Below are 7,872 nucleotides of genomic sequence, written 5' to 3' on the forward strand. Positions count from 1 at the left end.
TTTTTTTTTACAGGTCTGCAATGAGGTTAAGTACAAAAATAGAGGTTTTAGAAACTTTTATAGCAAAGTTACACCTGACGGTAATTTTATATCTGTTGAATATAAATTAAAAATTTATATTTTGTGTGTCCTTTTTTTCATTTCATTTTTCTAGTAATTCATTTTTGTTGTCTTTTACCAAAGTAATTGGTTCACAAACTAGTCTTTCACCAGAGAGTTTGAGAAACACTACTTTATAGGACTCAAGAAAGGCAGATATCCACAACAGATGAGCCTGTGTTATGTTTTGCTACTAAGACACATGCAAAAGGAATGTGTATCACACACCCAGCAAATACATAAATACCTGCATCAAAATTGTAAGAATGGTGTTGGCGGCTTAAAAGAAAGTCCCTCAGAAGATGATACAGCACACTTCAAAAAGGCTCCACTATTAATCCTCCATCATCAATCTAGATGAATTAGATTATGCTACATGGAAACACAGATGACTCAGATAAAAACTGCTTCAAAATAGTCAGACCCTAAATGTAAATAAATTTAGGAATACCTTAGCCAATCTATCTCTTGTATTTTCCTTTTTCAAAAAAATATATACGTAAGAGTATTTTAATTTAAAAAAAATTATCTAAAGTAACCCACCCCCCAAAAAGAGGGATAAGATACGACATAATTCCTACCATTAAGGAGCTTAAATCATCTATATGGAACAAAAACATAATAATAACGTGGTAAAGGCAATAGTAGAGAGAGATACGAAGTATTATGAAAGAAGCTAAATTAGCTTGGGTGACCAAGAAGGATCCCCATTAAATGGGATAGCTCACACGTACTCAGAGTTCCCATTCACTCTATCCAACTACTATAACCAAGTTTCACAGATTCTACTTTCTAAATTTCTCTCACATTGTTGCCCGCCCTACTTCTCCAGCCACACTTTAGTCACAAGTCCATCAGCTCACAGCTATTATTACAGCCTCCTAACAGCCTTCTCTCACCAACACATCATTCTTACTGCTGCCAGCTATTCCCAAATTCAAATCTGATCATAACACCTCAATACTTAGAAACTTCCATAGTTAATGTAAAAAATTGGATACAAACTATGTGACCTCTACTTTGTAAATATGCATGGGTCCTAGGTTTCCAACTGCTCAGTAGGTTCCAACTGCAATTGCTGTTTTGTAATCAATTAATGAAATGATTCGAAAAGCCTCTATTTATTACAGATAAATTTGTGGGGGAAAATAAGGAAACATAAGTTTAAAGTGGGCTATAGAACTTTAAGGCGTGGGCCATACAAGGTACATTCCCCAAGCTTTTCAAACTGTAAGAAGAAAAATGACGAAAATATAGACTTATTACAGCTAACTTGTCTATTTTCACTAGGTTATATATTCTTGTACAGTAACAGGCCGCATAACATTTCAGTCAATGATGGACCGCATATACAATAGTGGTATACCATATAGCCTAGTTGTGTAGTAGGCTATACCATCTAAGTTTGTGTAAGTACACTCTCTTATTCACACCAAGATGAAACCACCAAACAATGCATTTTTCAGAATGTATCTCCAACATTAAGTGACACATGACTGTATATTATAAACATTTTTAGGATGCTTTAAAGTCTCTTATATAATGATACGGTACACTTGTTGATTTTATAGAACTTAAGAAGTAGCAGGCTATCACAGAAATAACAGTTGAGTTAGGTAGTAGTAGAACTGGATTTTAACCAACTATATTATTGGGAAATTATCTAATCTCTCAGAGTCTCAGTTTCTTCATTTATAAAAGAGCAGAGTTGGTATAGGTCAGGGGTCAGCAATCTCTTTCTGTAAATACTTTAGGCTTTGTGAGCCATCCAAACTCTGTCACTACAGTTGACCCTTCAACAACACAGGTTTGAACTGCTCCCACTTAACACAGGATTTTTTTTTTTCAATTGACCTGGGTCAACAGTTAAGTTCAAGGGTCAACTCCACAACTCCGTGGTTGGGAATCTGCAAATGCGAGTAGGTTAAACACAGATTTTCCACTGCCTCCTGCTGGGAGGTTGGTACCTCTACCCTCCACCCTTATCAATTGTACTCAATTATGACACTGTAGTAGGAAAGCAACCATAGACATACATACAGAAATGATTATGGCTGTGTTTCAATAAAACTTTATTTACAAAACCAGCAGCAGCACGCTGGGTTTGGCCTATGAGACCTTAGTTTTAGGTAATCACTGTTTATTTCTAGGTCCAAACTATGAGAGTACTTTTTTTCTAATTAAAATTATTTAGCTGTTGCCTGGCTTTTTAGAGACATTTGTTAGCCATATCGAACACAAGGCTCATAAACTAGCGGTTAATAGCAGACTTCAGAGCTAGACAGTTTTGGGGTTCCCTATTAACTGTGTAGCCTTGGGCAAGTCACTTAAAATTGAGTCTCAGCTTTCTTGTAAGGTTGTTGTGAAGGTTAAATGAGGTAAACTATGTAAAGTACTTACCCTATATTTAGTACACAGTAAGCATTCCATAAATGGACATTATTACTTTTACAAATGATGTGATCCTGAGTCCTTGATCAGGAACACAGTCCTCCAACCAACATTTCTTCCAGCAAAGAAATAAAATATGCTTTATAATGCTCTACATTCTAATGCATTTTTCATTACAGCAAAAGAAGAGAACTAGCTATACTACCATAACTGTGCCTTTTTATTTTTTAATGAAAACAGTCAGCATTAGTTGAGTGCTTACTTATAAGCTGTATGGTCTTGGTTAAGTTATATAACCTTCCATTAACCTTAGTTTCTTCATCTGTAAAAATGAAGAACAATACCAACTTCATAGGATTGTTATAAGGATTACATTAGTTAATATGTTGTCTGGCATATAAATCATGTAAGTAATTTCTGTGTGTGTGTGTGTGTTTTTTTTTTAGTTAGAAACTTCACACTTATTCATTTCAATCCTCAGGACAATCTAAACAGGTATTATTCACAAATTTACAGTTGTGGATAATGGGACTCAGAGAAATTAAGAAACCTACCCAAGATTACACAGCTATTAAGTGGCAATGCCCAGGACTCGACACAGGATTGCCTCATGACAAAGCCAAAACTCTTAACACTAGGCCAAAGATGCCATTAACTATATCTTTGTATGGGAAATGTAACTGTATCTTCATACAGTATGTACAAATTACTTTATGAGAACTAAAATACAGGTATTAACAATATTCTGCCCATACAAAAAATGCTTTTGAATTTTTAAAAGCTCGAGTAAGAGAATACACATAAAAATCGCTGATTTTCTTAAAGTGATAGTATTCCCAGAGGTAAAATTTTTGCTAAAGTGATTCTTCTTTGTTTTCCATATCCAATTAATGTCACTGAAACTCTCATTATTAAAGTAATAAGCAATCCTTTGCATTAAAATAACTCAAGATGCAGCACAGTGATTTATCCTTCATACATATAGTACTATGCAAATGCTGGCATTCATCTCTAATTAATTTTTGAGATGTATATAGACCTCTCAGATGATTTTTATAAAGAACAAATCTAGAGAAGCAAACACAGTTCTGTTACTTTATTCTATAAATCCCCAAGTATTGATTTAGAACCTTAAGATTTGAAAGTATACCGTTTTCAATTGAAAAACTTGACTAATATCAATGGGAAAAAGAAAAAAAGATCTTAAAGAAAAAGACAGAAAGACATTACTCTGCTGGACAGATTCATTCACAAATTTGTATAACATCACTTGATCCGCCTCATACTCTTTAGACCTCGTGACTATTAGTATTTGTAACTGACCCAGAAACAGAAGTTGGCTTCACATTGCAAAGCCTTATAGCCCAGCAACCTATCACTAACAAGGAAAATACGGCAGTTTGATATACCTTACTTTCAAACTCTTATTACAAGAATGAGCTCTATCTAACCTAATTCAGAAATTCCCCAAATATCAAATAAGATTTATTTTAAATATTATAAATTCAAATTAGAAATTGTAATCTAATCTACATAAGCTGATTGTAAATTCCATATTCTTTCCAAGTCAGCAAGATTGAAAGTCAACACGATCACCTATTAGGATTCAATGTCACTTTCCACTCTGTGCTATATAAGAATATTTTACAACAAATATACTATATAAATATCATCATCTAGTTTGTAAGATAAAATACTTAATTTTCTTTAGCATTTGGTGTTTTGTTGAGAGAAGAAAAAAATGTCCAAATTTCAGAACAAACCAAATTATCTTTTAGCATTTCAAAATAATATTCTAACATGCTAGATTGTATTAGGATGCCATTCTTTACTATGTATTCTATTGCTCATCAAGCTCGGGGAGGGAAGGAGTGGAGAGTATCTGCCTAATGATAATGATCAGTCATTGGAGTCATCTCCAGGTATAAGAAGCAGCACTATTATTCACATGAACATATTATATCATAAATATCAACCTCTAGTTCTGGAAGAAAATTGGCACTCACAGTGCTTCAAAAATTACCTGTTCACTTTCATTTCTCAAAAAACTACTTTTGGGGGCAGACGGGTGGCTCAGTTGGTTACAGCGCGAGCTCTGGGCAGTGGAGCTGCCAGTTCGATTCCCACATGGGCCAGCGAGCTGCGCCCTCCGCAGCTGGAATGAAGTCAATGAGCTGCTGCTCAGCTCCCGGGTGGCCAGATGGCTCCGTTGGTTGGAGCGTGGGCTCTCAACCACAAGGTTGCCCGTTGGACTCCTCGACTCCCACAAGAGATGGTGGGCTCCACACCCCGAAACTAAAATTGAACACAGCACCTTGAGCTGAGCTGCCGCTGAGCTCCTGGATGGCTCAGTTGGTTGGAGCGCATCCTCTCAACCACAAGGTTGCTGGAATCCAAGGGATGGTGGGCGCGCCCCCTGCAACTAATAATGGCAACTGGACCTGGAGCTGAGCTGCGTCCTCCACAACTAAGATTGAAAGGACAACAACTTGACTTGGAAAAAGTCCCGGAAGTACACACTGTGCCCCAATAAAGTCCTGTTCCCCTTCCCCAATAAAAGAAAGGGAAAAAAAACTAATTTTGAAGATAATATGCAAAATATCTAGAAAAAAAATCTGCCTAGATAACTGAAGCTAATGGTCCTTAGAACTTTTGAGGGGAGGATGGTCATGAACCCCTTTTGAACATGTTGAATGCTGTGGGTCTTCTCCCCAGAAAAGTACTGTACAGATACACACAGAGCTCATACTCTTGGAAGACCATTTTTGGGCACACCCACAGAGCAGGGTGTGCTCTATAAGAACCACAGAGATGAAGTAGAAATGTTCCCAAAGTTCCTTTGACCCTTTTCCATAGTTTTACCTCTGACTCACAAGAACTAACTAAATCTCATGTACAGTCAACCTTTTAAAAAAAGTTTGATAGTATTTACATAAGCAGTATTCACCAGAAAACAAGCTATACTAGCAGTGTTTTAAACAACAGAATGTGACTAGTGGTATCAATGAGTATATGTTGGGTTGGTGCAAACCACAATTACTTTTGCACCAACCTAATAATACATTACACTATAAAATTATTTCTCTTAATATTTAGTCCCCTATTTGCAGCTAAGGAAATAAAGATTCAGAAAATAACGCCATCGTCACATAACCAACAGATGGAGAGCTGGGATTCTAATACAGAATTGACTAGTTCCAGAACTAAGCTCAGTTCATTATTATACCCTGATGCTTCCACAAAAGCCCCTCAGATAGAGAAAACGGATTTTTTCTTCCAAAAAAAAGCCTAACGGGTCACATATTATTGTAGCTATATCTTGATACCAATAAAGAAAAGTTAATATAACCAAAATGTCCCATTTCCTCTTGCTTCATTGGTTAACATCAAACATGTTTTTCAGAAAAGTGAAGAAATAGTCAAGCTAATGAGTTTTAGGGCTGAAAAATATGACACTTTGCTATTCTATGAAGCATTTACATAAAGAGACTGAAAGTTTGAAGTGGGTCATGCAGGGGTTGATGGAACTAAAAGGGGCGCCAGTAGGAGGAAAGCAGCAGCCAATGAAAAAAGACACCCCCAGGTAGAGGTACTCTGCTCACCCAGGTCTACCTTCTGGCAGGATCAAGACGTGAGGGAAACGGAGGAAGAGGATTTTCTCAAAGAGGGAGAATGAAGAACAACAAGAGTCTGACAATTATCAACTTATGCAAGAGAAAAGCAATGCAAAAAAAAAAAAAAGTGCAACCAGCAGACAAAATATTTGTGTCACCCCAGGTTCTGTCAAGAACCTTTCCCCAAAGAACCCTCCCAAAGTAGTAACATCAGCATAGGGGAAAGGGCCAAACATGGTTGTGATATGAAAGCAGATTAAAAGGAATAAGGAGAAAAGTTCCATTTTCTACAAAAAGTCATCTGATTCAATGCTGCCAAGTGGGAAAATACAGAAACATCTTTTCAAACCCAGGCGCCTAGACGCGTACAGATCCAGTCAAGGACGAGAGCCCCCGGCTTAGAAAACGCCAACTACGCGTGTAGACCAATTGTCCTCCCCAAAGAAACCAGCAAGATAACCCAGCCCAGGACCGACGGGAAGGAGGAAAGAGCTGCCATCGCGGCAGTAGCACGACTCCGCTGAGCAGCTGCTGCGGTTCTGACGTCACACGAGGAGGCGCTCCTCCACCCCGGGTCCACCACCGCGGGAGGTGCACCTGGCGCCGGCAGAAGCCCCCGGTACCGGCAGGGATGCCCGGCCGCGGCCCCGCCGAGGGGCAAGCCCCGGAGGGAGGACTAACACCCCCTTTTCCTGCCCAGTACCGCCAAGTCCCTAACAGGCAACAAGCTCCTCGAGCGAGCAAGTCCCCGCCAGGCGGCCGAGCCCCCGAGGTGGCGGCCAGTCCCCGCGCACAGGGCACAGCGCCGGGACACAGCGGCCCGCCCCGCCCCCACAGCCGGAGTCCCGGGGCGTCCAGCCACCCTTCCCGGACCCGCACCGGCTCCGGACTCACGCTTCATTCCCTGGATCCCGCCAAGCACCTGCCCGCCCTTCTCTTCTCTGAACGATCGACCGGAGCGCGCCAAGTGGTGCCGGCGACGGGGCCAGAGCCAGAGGCTGGGCTTCCCCTCGCGGATGGATCGCGACCCCGTTCCTTCCACCAAAGGGGGCGACCGAAACCGTGCAGCGCTTTAATGGGCCCAAGGCCTCCAGCTGTGGCGTTTGGGATCCCGCTCGCGTCAGGGCTGGGGTATCCCGGCGCCTAAGGATACCCGCGGCCCGGAGGCGTTACGATTTACGGTCGGGGTGAACGAGGGCTCGCTCGGCAGGAGCGCCCCGCACGAAGGAGGCAGGAGTGGAGGCGCACGAATATCCGGTTACCTGGGCCCTCGGCCAGCCCCTGCGATCGCTCCCCCCGGCCTCTCCACCGCAGCCGTTGTGCTGGTGCGCTCCCGCAGCCCAGAGCGGCGCGACCGCAGCCCCGCGCGAGCCCCGGGGACGCGCGCCCGCCTGCGCGGCCCCGCCGAGCCCCAGCCAGAGCCCGGTGCCCTCCCCGCGGGGCCCGGAGGGGGCGCTACAGGGGCGGGGCGGGGCGGGGCGCGCGGGGCTGCGCACAGCACCCTGGGAGTGTGGGTGTGAGCGCCTCCCCTGGCCCCAAGTCGCCGCCCTCCCTCCCTCGTGGGCGGCGGGATTCCTCAGGGGCCTGGGAAGTGGGATCCTGCTGGGACGAGGCCGCCGCCGAGCGGAAGGCCGCAACACTCAGCTGGCCAGGACGCAGCGTGACTACCTCTGGAGTCACCAGTGTCTCCGTTTCCATGGCAGCACAAATTCTGTTTTTAGATCCACCAAGCGCCCTCGCGCACGTGTATGCGCGTCTTTAAAAAGGA

General features: G+C 42.5%; 1 protein-coding gene across 3 annotated transcripts in view; it reads right to left on the reverse strand.

Annotated features, from left to right (window-relative positions):
- The window catches only part of KLHL8 (kelch like family member 8), a 54,459-nt gene extending 46,914 nt beyond the window's left edge, over positions 1-7,545 (reverse strand). For 2 of the 3 annotated variants that reach the window (XM_081060437.1, XM_081060439.1), the window contains exon 1: positions 7,367-7,540. The gene's annotated coding sequence lies outside the window, so the exon portion shown is untranslated. Of the gene's footprint in view, positions 1-7,366 lie in introns of all 3 variants that reach the window. The other variant, XM_081060438.1, reaches the window with a different exon arrangement.
- Positions 7,546-7,872: the final 327 nt, after the last annotated feature.

Source organism: Rhinolophus hipposideros (assembly GCF_964194185.1).
Source record: "Rhinolophus hipposideros genome assembly, chromosome: 1".
Lineage (NCBI taxonomy): Eukaryota > Metazoa > Chordata > Mammalia > Chiroptera > Rhinolophidae > Rhinolophus > Rhinolophus hipposideros.